The sequence below is a fragment of the Cervus elaphus genome, chromosome 18 (assembly GCF_910594005.1).
Source record: "Cervus elaphus chromosome 18, mCerEla1.1, whole genome shotgun sequence".
In the NCBI taxonomy this organism is placed as follows: Eukaryota; Metazoa; Chordata; class Mammalia; order Artiodactyla; family Cervidae; genus Cervus; species Cervus elaphus.
Window position 1 is genome coordinate 89,833,530 of NC_057832.1, and position 12,532 is coordinate 89,846,061.

General features: G+C 34.3%; 1 long non-coding RNA gene across 1 annotated transcript; it reads right to left on the reverse strand.

The window, feature by feature from the left end:
• Nucleotides 1–5,011: 5,011 nt before the first annotated feature.
• Nucleotides 5,012–10,530, reverse strand: LOC122674282. Its single transcript, XR_006334945.1, has 3 exons — nt 10,294–10,530; nt 6,216–6,317; nt 5,012–5,072 (listed from the first exon to the last, which is right to left on the reverse strand). It is a non-coding gene; the product is annotated as an uncharacterized LOC122674282 (long non-coding RNA).
• Nucleotides 10,531–12,532: the final 2,002 nt, after the last annotated feature.

Sequence of the window (12,532 nt, forward strand, 5' to 3'; positions counted from 1 at the left end):
GGTATAAAACATAATAACTTTATATTGTCCAAGCTATTTGTGACAACACAAGACCCATATGATCCCATTAATTGAAGGAGAGTTCTTTAAATCATTTCTCAGCTCTTACTTTAGAGGAAAATAAAAAAGAATTCTGAGTCAATCTCATCAAATGACTCACTGGAGGTGCAAAAGGAATCTATAATATGTCACTACCTTCCCTTTGTATACCTCTGCTTTAAACCAAGGCATGCTCTTTCAAGGCAAGACTTAAGGCTTCTTTCTGTAGTTCTCCTCATGTGTCAACCTGGATTAATTGCTAATATTAATATTTTGGCTGCTGAAGTTAACACTAACAAGGGTTTGACAAGAAGCAAGCAGTTAATTATTCTTAGACATCTCTATGTAAAAACAAGAGCACCCATACTCATTAACCAAGGTTAGAATTATACTGGATAATCTCCAAGAATAAGGATTTATCATTATCATTCTTTTTAAATGTTAAGCTTCAGTAATTTACAAAAGAGCAATTTTAAAAGCTAATTGAGAAAGCAATCCTGCAGTTTTAGGTTGTGTCCTTAAATTTGACATGGATAATTTGAGACCAAAAAAAAAAAAAAAAAAAAAGACCAAATTTTCAGACCAAAATAATCATTTAATCAACTTAATTTCATTCTTATCAACACAACTTTTCATTCTTTCATCTCATCTAAAGTGTGTGACTTATGATGATATACATTTTCCCCAATTAAGAACTAAGTTTCTTCTAAATATTTACTTCCTATTGAGGGTGTATTTTCACCTAATTTAATCAACTATTTCTATCCTGATGCTCAGTAATCCCCTGATCTTAGCTGTCTCTTGAAAAAGTCCTCTTGCTCATTCCAAAAACATTAGATGGTTAAAATCTAGGCTGATATATAGTGAACTTTCTAAAATCATAAATGTTTCTAAAATGTAACTATGGGAAAATATGACTCTGAGGGTTCAAAGATAAACAATTACGGTTATATTTCGCCTACCATCCTGGGCTGTCTAGGGTGAACTTCTTAATGAATAACTTATTAGAGTTGAGGGAGAAATGATAATTCTTGGGTATCTCATTTAAAGGCAGGGGAAAATTTTCTGACATAATTTATATTTTCTAATTTTAACTCCTATATATAGGTGATGAATTATATATTGTAATTTATGTTTTCTAAGAAATATGCTGATATTATATTAAAAAGTTCTTAAACTGTACCTCTCTTCAGTTGACATAAAATAGAATTTGGGGGTGGGACAATAAAATGTAAGGCCTTGTAATGTTGTAGCCACCATTTTTCCAGATGGAGAACATATGAAGGATAGATTTTTGATGGGCATCTCCCCCATGTAGGAAAACATTTTGTCAAATCATCAGTGACCTCTACTAAGAACTGGTATGTCAAAATGGATTTTTGCTTATACTTTGTTCTAGAGATAGGTAATCAAACATTGACTTAATGAAGTAAGTAAGTGAAAATGTAAGGTTAAGCCAAAATAAACTTTGGTCAAGCCACATGAGAGACTCAGGAAGCCCATGCATTGCTTGCTCAAGAGTAAGCCCAATCCAAGGTGCCAAGCCCCAAGCATTGTTTATCATAGGAAGATATTTGTCTTTTTATGAGGCCCATGGCATGGTATCTATTAATAATAACAACTTTGCCCATATTCTTCAAGAGGAGGCTCTAACTGCGTCCATGGGAAAGAATGGTTTTCCTAACAACTCTCTAATTATTTTATGAAGATAACAAACTAAGCTAACCTACTGTCTTTAAACATAGTGACTATTTATTTGAAGGACAGAGGTCAAAGAAGACAGCACCATACAACTTTTTCTTCCTTGCTCTTTGGGTCAAGGATAGGCCATTTAATATAGCTAAGTCTTTATGGGGTTTCTTATGCATGAAATGACAAATGTGGCTAATGAAAAATTTATTCTCTGGAATTATTTATGCATGAGTTTTAACCAGGTCCTCAAGGCAGGGTCAGGACATATCAGAGTATTTTCTGAAATGTCTTTGCTTCTCAACATATAACAGGAAACTTTTGCATTTTGGCTTTAAGTTGTGCTATTAAAGATTAGAAATATTAGCCAGGTTAAGAGAGATCTAATAGAAACTTACAGAACAAAAGATCATTGCTAACATTTGCTTGTGCTATTTGTTGAAAATAATATAATTATATGCCCTGGAATTCTCTGCTCTTCACATTCAACTCATACAAGAGTTCCACAAACATTTGTTTTAGGCTTGCTTATTCTCCAGTATTTCTGTTGGCTGTGAGATTTTTGCTATCTCCTTTTTCATAGTTTTAAACAGTCTCTTGACATTAATGAACACATTTCCCTAATGAATGAAACAACCATAAGTGGTTAATGAACACTATAATTGGTTCCTAAACTCAGATTGAAGGGGTAAAGTTTTTAATATTTAAGAATTAGTAATAAAATGGATGTTAATAATGAGGTGCATATAAACAGGTAAGTTTCAGTGACACTTTATTTTTTGTCGTATCTCTAATCACAGTGAATTATTTTTTTTCCTCCCTTCTTTGAAATAGATACCTTATATCAAGTTAAAAAGGATCATTACCTTAAATTTAGGGTGATTTATAACAGACATCCTGGAATGTGAAGTCAAGTGGGCCTTAGAAAGCATCACTATGAACAAAGCAAGTGGATGTGATGGAATTCCAGTTGAGCTATTTCAAATCCTGAAAGATGATGCTGTGAAAGTGCTGCACTCAATATGCCAGCAAATTTGAAAAACTCAGCAGTGGCCACAGAACTGGAAAAGGTCAGTTTTCATTTCAGTCCCTAAGAAAGGCAATGCCAAAGAATGCTCAAACTACCACACAATTGCACTCATCTCACACACTAGAAAAGCAGTGCTCAAAATTCTCCAAGCCAGGCTTCAACAACACGTGAACTTCCAGATGTTCAAGCTGGTTTTAGAAAAGGCAGAGGAACCAGAGATCAAATTGCCAACATCCGCTGGATCATTGAAAAAGCAAGAGAGTTCCAGAAAAACATCTATTTATGCTTTATTGACTATGCCAAAGCCTTCGACTGTGTGGATCACAATAAACTGTGGAAAATTCTGAAAGAGATGGGAATACCAGACCACCTGATCTGTCTCTTGAGAAACCTGTATGCTGGCAGAAAGCAACAGTTAGAACTGGACATGGGACAACAGACTGGTTCCAAATAGGAAAAGGAGTACGTCATGGCTGTATATTGTCACTCTGCTTATTTAACTTCTATGCAGAGTACATCATGAGAAACGCTGGGCTGGAAGAAGCACAAGCTGGAATCAAGATTGCCGGGAGAAATATCAATAACCTCAGATATGCAGATGACACCACCCTTATGGCAGAGAGTGAAGAGGAACTAAAAAGCTTCTTGATGAAAGTGAAAGAGGAGAGTGAAAAAGTTGGCTTAAAGCTTAACATTCAGAAAACTAAGATCATGGCATCCGGTCCCATCACTTCATGGGAAATAGATGGGGAGACAGTGGAAACAGTGTCAGACTTTATTTTTTTGGGCTCTAAAATCACTGCGGATGGTGACTGCAGCCATGAAATTAAAAGACGCTTACTCCTTGGAAGGAAAGTTATGACCAACCCAGATAGCATATTAAAAGGCAGAGACATTACTTTGCCAACAAAGGTCCGTCTGGTCAAGGCTGTGGTTTTTCCAGTGGTCATGTATGGATGTGAGAGTTGGACTGTGAAGAAAGCTGAGCACCGAAAAATTGATGCTTTTGAACTGTGGTGTTGGAGAAGATTCTTGAGAGTCCCTTGGACTGCAAGAAGATCCAACCAGTCCATCCTAAAGGAGATCAGACCTGGGTGTTCATTGGAAGGACTGATGCTGAAGCTGAAACTCCAGTACTTTGGCCACCTCATGCGAAGAGTTGACTCATTGGAAAAGACCATGATGCTGGGAGGGATTGGGGGCAGGAGGAGAAGGGGACGACAGAGGATGAGATGGCTGGATGGCATCACCAACTCGATGGGCATAAGTTTGAGTAAACTCCGGGAGTTTGTGATGGACAGGGAGGCCTGGCGTGCTGCGATTCATGGGGTCGCAAAGAGTCGGACACGACTGAGTGACAGAACTGAACTGATAACTTGATATAAGGTGCCCATTCCTGCTTTTATATTAATGCTTACTCTAGTTGCCTCAAGTATTTAAAAACGCTGAAATGGAGCAAAATAACCCCAATCAACATAAGCCACTTTCTGAGAAAAGAGGCATTTACAAATATCAGTTAAAGACAATCTTTAGCTTTATTTTCCCAATGGAGTCTTACTTTAAATTTTTAATTCTTGCTGGAAACATCATATATAAATTATTTAACAATGGGCTGCTCTGATTAAGACAGTGCAGGAAATATACTCATTAAAAAAGTACTCTCAGGGAAAAGCAAATTAAAACCACAATGACCCACTAATACCTTTCAACTAGAATGATAAAAATTAAAACAAATAAACAAGCAAACAAAACAGACCTTGCGAAGCGTTGATGAAGATGTAGAGTAATGACAAATTTCATGTATTACTAGTGACAATATAAAGTGATATAGCCACTTTAAAATACTTTGGAAGTTTTTAAAAAACACACACATATACTTAACATATGATCCATGCATTTCATCAATAGATATTTACATAAAAGCTACGAAAACATATGCTCATTATTACACATATTTTTATAGCACCTGTAATATCACACCTGAAAAATGCAAATATACAGCAATAGGTCAGTGAATGAATAAATACTGTTATCTGTACAATGGAAAATTATTAGCAATATAAAAGAATGGGTACATGCAACATATGGACAATTTTAAAAGCATTATGCTTTGTGAAAGAAGTCAGAAACAAAGAAGATTATGCAATTTTGATGCATTTTAAAGGAGATTTTGAAACATATAGTTCCTCTATGTGACAGAGATGGGTAGTTACCTTGGACTGCAAATATTCATGAAGAAAAGTTTGGGGTGATGAAAGTGTTGATCGTGATTGGCATCCTGGTTACACAGATGTTTGCACGTGTCAAACTCAAACTGTAAAATTAAAATGGATGCATTTTATGTATATAAATTTTGTCATAATACATTTGATAGAAATGAATGAATGAAATAAGAAACATCAGATAACATTACCAGGGAGCTAAAAAAATTCAAACTGTTTATGCTTTAACAGACATATATTTACTGTGATAATGGTAGGTCTTAGATATTTTGTGTAAAACAAAAAGAAAACCAAATTAGTATAGGAGGAGTACTTTTATTTTCTGTAAATTAATTTTGTAAAAGTATCCATTATGTCCTATAATTATCTTTTTACTAATTCCTTTAGAATTTGCACTGATATTTTTTCCTTTTAATAAAATGAAGTTTGTTTGTTTGTTTGTTTTTTTGGTATCACTACATTTTCCTTTAGATATTAGACATTTAATTTGCAAACAATTACTCATGAACTAGATAAAAACTGTATTTTTGCCTTCCTCATTTTACCTTAAATATGTTTTTACATTATATTCAGTTACCTTATTATATTGATACGTATAGTCTTTAATCTGCATAAATTCATCTTAATTTAAAAAATACTTTTTAATGCAGGGAAGCTTACATAAAATAAATTTTAAAATTAGCCTTTTGTTTTTAATACAACTACAAAGTGACTGAAGGTTAGTTTTCCTTTTAGCAATCAGATACATAGTTGTCTAAACATATGTATTATAAAGTTTGTGACCAGCCTTGGCAACAGAGAAGTTTTTTTTTTTTTTTAAATAGGATTCATTTGACAAAAATATCGTTGGGAACACTTGCTTTATGTCAAGCAATATTTTAAATACTTAGGATGTATTCATAAACAAAACAGACAGAGATTTCTGTTCTTATGGAAGTTACACTTTAGAGACTGGAAACAACAGTTAATAAGCACAAAAAAATTTGCAAATTATGATATAGCCTAAGAACTGTGGAAAAGAGAAAAAGTAGAGCCTTATTTAACAGTTTATATGCAGAGTTTACCCTGTTACCCTAACATATATATTCCAAAATATATTCTAGAAAACACATTTTTTTTTGCTTTTAAAAGAATAGTAACATTACTAAATGATACAGGTGGATATTTTAGGAGAAAAAACATTTAGATTACTTTCTATTTTTAATACTTAGAATAAAAATCAGGAGGTTACTCACTGTGCATCACTGACAGTTCTTGAATTAGTATGCAGTGCATACAGGTCGTCTTCATCTAGAAAAGCTGGCATATACATTTCTAATGCCTATATTACTAAGAATCTGAAAGGGGAAGAATATAAGAATTAAAACCATCACAATAATTCTTCTAACCTAAATATCTAGGCAAATCATAATGATATTTTCAAATATAAAAAAATGAGAAATATTTATAATGACTTATACAATATAGCAATTTAAAAATCAATAATTTAACTCATGTTGGCCAGATCCATGCAATTTGATTAAGGTATATAAATGCTTATAAGTAAAAATAATAACATAAAATCTAACACTTCCTATCAATATAGCTGGGAGTGAAAACTGACTTCAAATGTAAATTAGCAGTAATAAGACGATTATTAAGAAACAAATTTGTAAAAAGTACCTTGTAATAAATACAAAGGAATTTGATTAAATCAGAAGTAAAAAATCTCAATACAGGCTGTTAATTTTCCTTTTATTATGACTATCTCCAAGTGAATAGGTCTTTGTTATTTGTGTTCCAAGCAAAGCATAGTGTACAACTCAATTCAACTAGACTATATATTTAGTTTTTGTTATGTCCAAAGTTGTGTGAGAGTATAATTTATGGTTGCTCTTATGCTACAAAGGTAAAATTGAGTAATTTTGCTTGTGGCAGTATGGTTTACAAAGACAAAAAGTTTACTTTCTGGTCCTTGTAATAAAAGATTGCTAGTTCCTCATCTAGCCTGTCTCAGGTCCATGAGCCTAAATACCCCATATAGCCCTCTCAGCTGTATAATACCCACACCATGTGAAACATGGACTAACACCACAAGGCTTCACCTAAAATGCATGGTACTGTGTTCTCAGATTCTCCCTAACCAGTTGAGTGGCTTCTGCAATTTCACTCATTTTGAGAACTCAACTCTGGGAGTGCAGCAGAACCTCTCATTAGAATCTAATACTGTGTTTCCCTTTGATTTATCTCTCTTTATGAAATACCCCAGGGAAATCTTATCTCATCTAGGGTAAGAAAATCAGTTATGACTGATAAATTATAAACCAATAGAGAACATTCACTATCTGCTTTCTTTTCCCTTTATTATGAAATCCAGTGAATTGCAACTGGGCCTCTTGACATCCAGAAAAAAAATTCTGTATTTAATAGCCTCCTTTGTAGTTGTGTGACGATGTTAGGACGTTATGACCACGAAATATGAGCAACTTTCAGGTTGTGACACTAACGGGAATGGCTTGCCTTTGGTATAGTATAATTTTCAGAAGTTAAAATCATGACAGTCAAGCAAATGGAAAATGAATATGTACCAAGGATTTTATTTAATATGTTAATTAATGAGGAAACATGCAATATGTTATGACAGGGTCAAAAATCATCCCCAAATCATGAATTTCAAAGGCGATTTTACAAAGAAAATGTTAGAGTAAGATTATTGTATTAGATATAAAATTGAATAATGGGACAAAATATTAACAAATTAACAAGCGACTTCATGAAATCTGGGATCCTTATTTAAAAATAGTGATGCAGATTCTGTACCATCTGAGCCACCAGGGAAGCCCATGATATTAACTACATTTGCCAAACAATACTTGTGTGGCCTTTGCCTCTCTGTTACATAGAAAGAATAGCCATTCAAATTTTAGTTTAGCTTTGTTTCTAAGTTTCAGGTAAATTTTAGGTTATGCTTCAGTTCTCCTCTTGTGCATAGAATGTGGCCAGGAACTGAAGCAAACATTCTGACCCTAAAAGATGAAATGTGTATCTTCAAAATGACAGGGAAACAGATTAGGACGAATATGAGTACCCAAGATCAACAAGCATATATACCTTTCCTTGAAAGTTTCTCTAGAATTTTATGGAGATAGGACAGCTGTCCTGTTTAAAGTGCTCTGTGTTCTCGACAGCTAAGTCTTTATCCTAACTACCGTAAAATATTCTAACAAAAGTGGGTCACTCACATGAAGAAAAAAGTCTAAACTATTTTGGCTTAACATTTGACAGGAATGAACCAATGAAACATGTATTGTGTACTAGAAAACTGGTGAACCTTGTTATTCTAAAACAAGATAAAACTGTTCCTTGAAATATTTTGGAAGCCAGGCCAAAAGCCAACTGTATTTAGGAAATATGGGGAAATGTTTTAAAATTAATAATATTGATTTGTGTCAGTTTCTTCTTTCTACTTGTACTAAATATGTAGGACTAAGAGAAGAAATCAAGCTACCAACTTTACCTACCTTGAAGGAAGGGAATATAGCTTTGCTCCAGGGGACCTCCTACTGCCTATAGCCTGCAATCTAGCTTGAGGGATAAAACTATAATTTGAGGTTTTTCAGAGATGAAGACAGTGAACAATTTTGTACTCCTGAATTAAAGCAGTGATATGGAAAAGGCTCTAAAAGAGTCAAGATTCTGACCATGAACTTTTCCTAAGCTACTCTCATCACTTGTTCTTGGACAAACAGTGATAGTCTGATCAACACTGATCAACACATATTGCAGTAAATGTATTGTTTTCACTGCCAAGCTTTCCATTTCCCAAAGCAAGTGTCTATTTATGTTGGAGGATCAGCTCATTTGTAAATAAATGACAAGACTTCTGACTTTAAGAACCACTACAAGGTGTTATCCTTACTTGGTTTCTTGATAAGAGACCTATTGAGGAAACTTTATCACTTGTTCATTTTCTTATTGGACATCTACTAACAGAATTTTTTCTGTTAGAAAAGAAAGAAATCACAAATACATGACTGTTCAGTGCTGAAGGAAAACTTTTGTGTTCCCAAATTGTACCAGCAAGAGTTATGTGTGTAATCACCAGGAAGGACATAGGTGGCCATGAAGGATAGTGCACAAGATACTTTCAGAGACCGAAATCATGACGACTAGAGGTTCTAATGAAGAGTCTCACTACATTATTTCATGGATTTATCATTACAACTGACTGACAATGTTTTCTTTTCTGAATGGATGATTTTGAATTACACTCTTTTGGTTTCTGCTACACTATTTGAGCTAGAAAGAGGTGGATAATGTGCCTATTAATTTTTAAGTCATCAATTACATACAGATTTTCTGAAGAGAGTACCCATAGTCCAGAGGACTTAGATCTTGAGATGAATACAGTAACTGAATCATTAACTTGGTTCCCTTGTCTTGTGAAAATGTTGATTGTATCCTCTGTATGTATATTTTTAATATACCAAAGGGGTATATAGTATTAGAGACTGCTGTAAAATGTATCACTCTCTTCTTCCTTTAGAAATAGAATCTTCAGATTTTAACTGATCACAGGCTGTGCACCCTTTTCTGAACATATTTCCTTCCCCTACAAAGCTACAGTCCCTGTTCTACTTCGGAGCTGGGTGTGGTCATGTGTTCTGGCCAGTGAAATGTGAGCAGATGTGAGATTGGCAACTTCTTCCAGAACATGGGCATGTCCTACACTTCCCAAGGGCTGTAATGTGTGCTTTGATTATGGAAACTAAAGATATAAGCTGTGTGATGAGGATGTCAGAAAATAAGAGAAAGAACCTGGGTCATTAGCACTGCTAGGCCTCCATACTAGACTAGACCACAACCTTAGTCTCTTATGTGAAATTGGAATATATTTTTACCTTGCTTAAGCCACTGTGTTTTGGGGAAGCTTTCTTTGAAGATACTTCCAAACTACCTAAATAATACAAACATTCTTTCAAATATAGTATGTTGTTTCCCTAGTCTTTCAGCATTTTATATTCAAAATCTTGGGCTCCTGAAAATCAAAAACATTGATACCCTAGAGAAAAACATCCTTTAGTTTTGATGTTTTCCTCAGGTAATGGATGCTGCTGATTCTTTGAAGAAAGGGCAAATAATGTAAGGCAACTATGTATGCACATGTACGCAAGTTTACATCAAGAAATATTTCAAGATATCTTTCAACTTGAGAGAAAAGTCTTTTTATACCATTTGTTCAATTCTGAGAACAATGCACATTATTGCTTCATTCTTCTACCTCAAGAATACTAAATATATCATAATACATATTACTCCTTATGTTTTACTTACATTTTATACATCCGAAGCATACTCCTTGTTGGTTTGACTCATCAAAATTTTTCTTATATTTCTCCATTATTTCAAACTCTCATTCTTTAAAAATTGTTTCAAGCTTTTTTCAACACTTAAATATCCAAAACACTACCTCTTCTTTCAGGTGCACATCCTGGAGAAAAAATTAAAGATATTAGACTCAACTCTATTAAATTCTCCTATCACATCTACAACCTGACTATCTTTTATACACCTGTAGCATCAATCATTCTTTTTAAATTGGGTTCATTGGTACAACTATGCCTTCTTTTAGCTAAGGCAACATAATCAGCTAGGCTTTAAATTCTCCAACTTTTCCCTGAACTTTATATATCATTTATCTCTTCTTTCTTCTCTGTATTCATCTATTTTAATTGGGTTAATTCCATGATTATTTAATACAACTTAAAATTCTTCCCATTTGGATGTGATGGATATTATCTGTTTGTGGTGATGTTCCACAGTTGTATATATAGGTCTAAACTCATTAAATTGCATGCATAAAATGTGCAATTTTTATATTTAAATTGTGCCTCAATTAAGGTGTTTTTACAAAGCATACCTTAACTCCTGATTTAAACATTTAAAAAAGCCACAGATAGATTTTTTCACTTGGTACACACACATCATCCCACTACAACTCATATTGTTAAACATGATGAGTTTTTCAGTCATTGTCTTTTTAAAAAAAATTTATTTATCTATTTTAATTGGAGGCTAATTCCTTTACAATATTATAGTGGTTTTTTTTTTTGCCACACATTGACATGAATCAGCCATGGGTATACATGTGTTCCCCATCCTGAACCGCCCCTCCCACCTCCCTCCCCACCCCATCCCTCAGGGTCATCCCAGTGCAGCAGCCCTGAGCACCCTGTCTCATTCATTGAACCTGGACTGGCAATCTGTTTCACATATGATAATATACATGTTTCAATGCTATTCTCTGAAATCATCCCTCCCTTGCCTTCTCCCAAACAGTCCAAAAGACTGTTCTTTACATCTGTGTCTCTTTTGCTGTCTCGCTTATAGGGTCATTGTTACCATCTTTCTAAATTCCATGTATTAGTTCCATATATAAATTCCATGCATTAGTATACTGTATTGGTGTTTTTCTTTCTGACTTACTTCACTCTGTATAATAGGCTCCAATTTCATCCACCTCATTAGAACTGATTCAAATGCAATCTTTTTAATGACTGAGTAATATTCCATTGTGTATATGTACCACAGCTTCCTTATCCATTCATCTGCTGATGGACATCTAGGTTGCTTCCATATTCTGGTAATTGTAAACAGTGATGTGATGAACATTGGAGTACACGTGCCTTTCAATTCTGGTTTCCTTTGTGTGTATGCCCAACAGTGGGATTGCTGGGTCATATGTCAGTTATATTTCCAGTTTTTTAAGGAATCTCCACACTGTTGTCCATAGTGGCTGTACTAGTTTGCATTCCCACCAACAGTGTAAGAGGGTTCCCTTTTCTCCACACCCTCTCTAGCATTTATTGTTTGTAGACTTTTGGATAGCAACCATTCTGACTGGCATGAGATAGTACCTCATTGTGGTTTTGATTTGCATTTCTCTGATAATGAGTGATGTTGAGCATCTTTTCATGGGTTTGTCAGCCATCTGTATGTCTTCTTTGGAGAAATGTCTATTTAGTTCTTTGGCTCATTTGTTGATTGGGTCGTTTATTTTTCTGGAATTGAGCTTCAGGAGCTGCTTGTATATTTTTGAGATTAATTCTTTGTCAGTTGCTTCATTTGCTATTATTTTCTCCCATTCTGAAGGTTGTCTTTTCACCTTGCTTATAGTTTCCTTCGTTGTGCAAAAGCTTTTAAGTTTAATTAGGTCCCATTTGTTTATTTTTGCTTTTATTTCCATTACTCTGGGAGGTGGGTCATAGAGGGTCCTGCTGTGATTTATGTCAGAGAGTGTTTTGCCTACGTTTTTCTCTAGGAGTTTTATAGTTTCTGGTTTACATCTAGATCTTTAATCCATTTTGAGTTTATATTTGTATATGGTGTTAGAAAGTGTTTAGTTTCATTCTTTTACAAGTGGTTGACCAGTTTTCCCAGCACCATTTGTTAAAGAGATTGTCTTTTCTCCATTGTATATTCTTGCCTCTTTTGTCAAAGATAAGGTGTCCATAGGTGTGTGGATTTATCTTTGGGCTTTCTATTCTGTTCCATTGATCTATGTTTCTGTCTT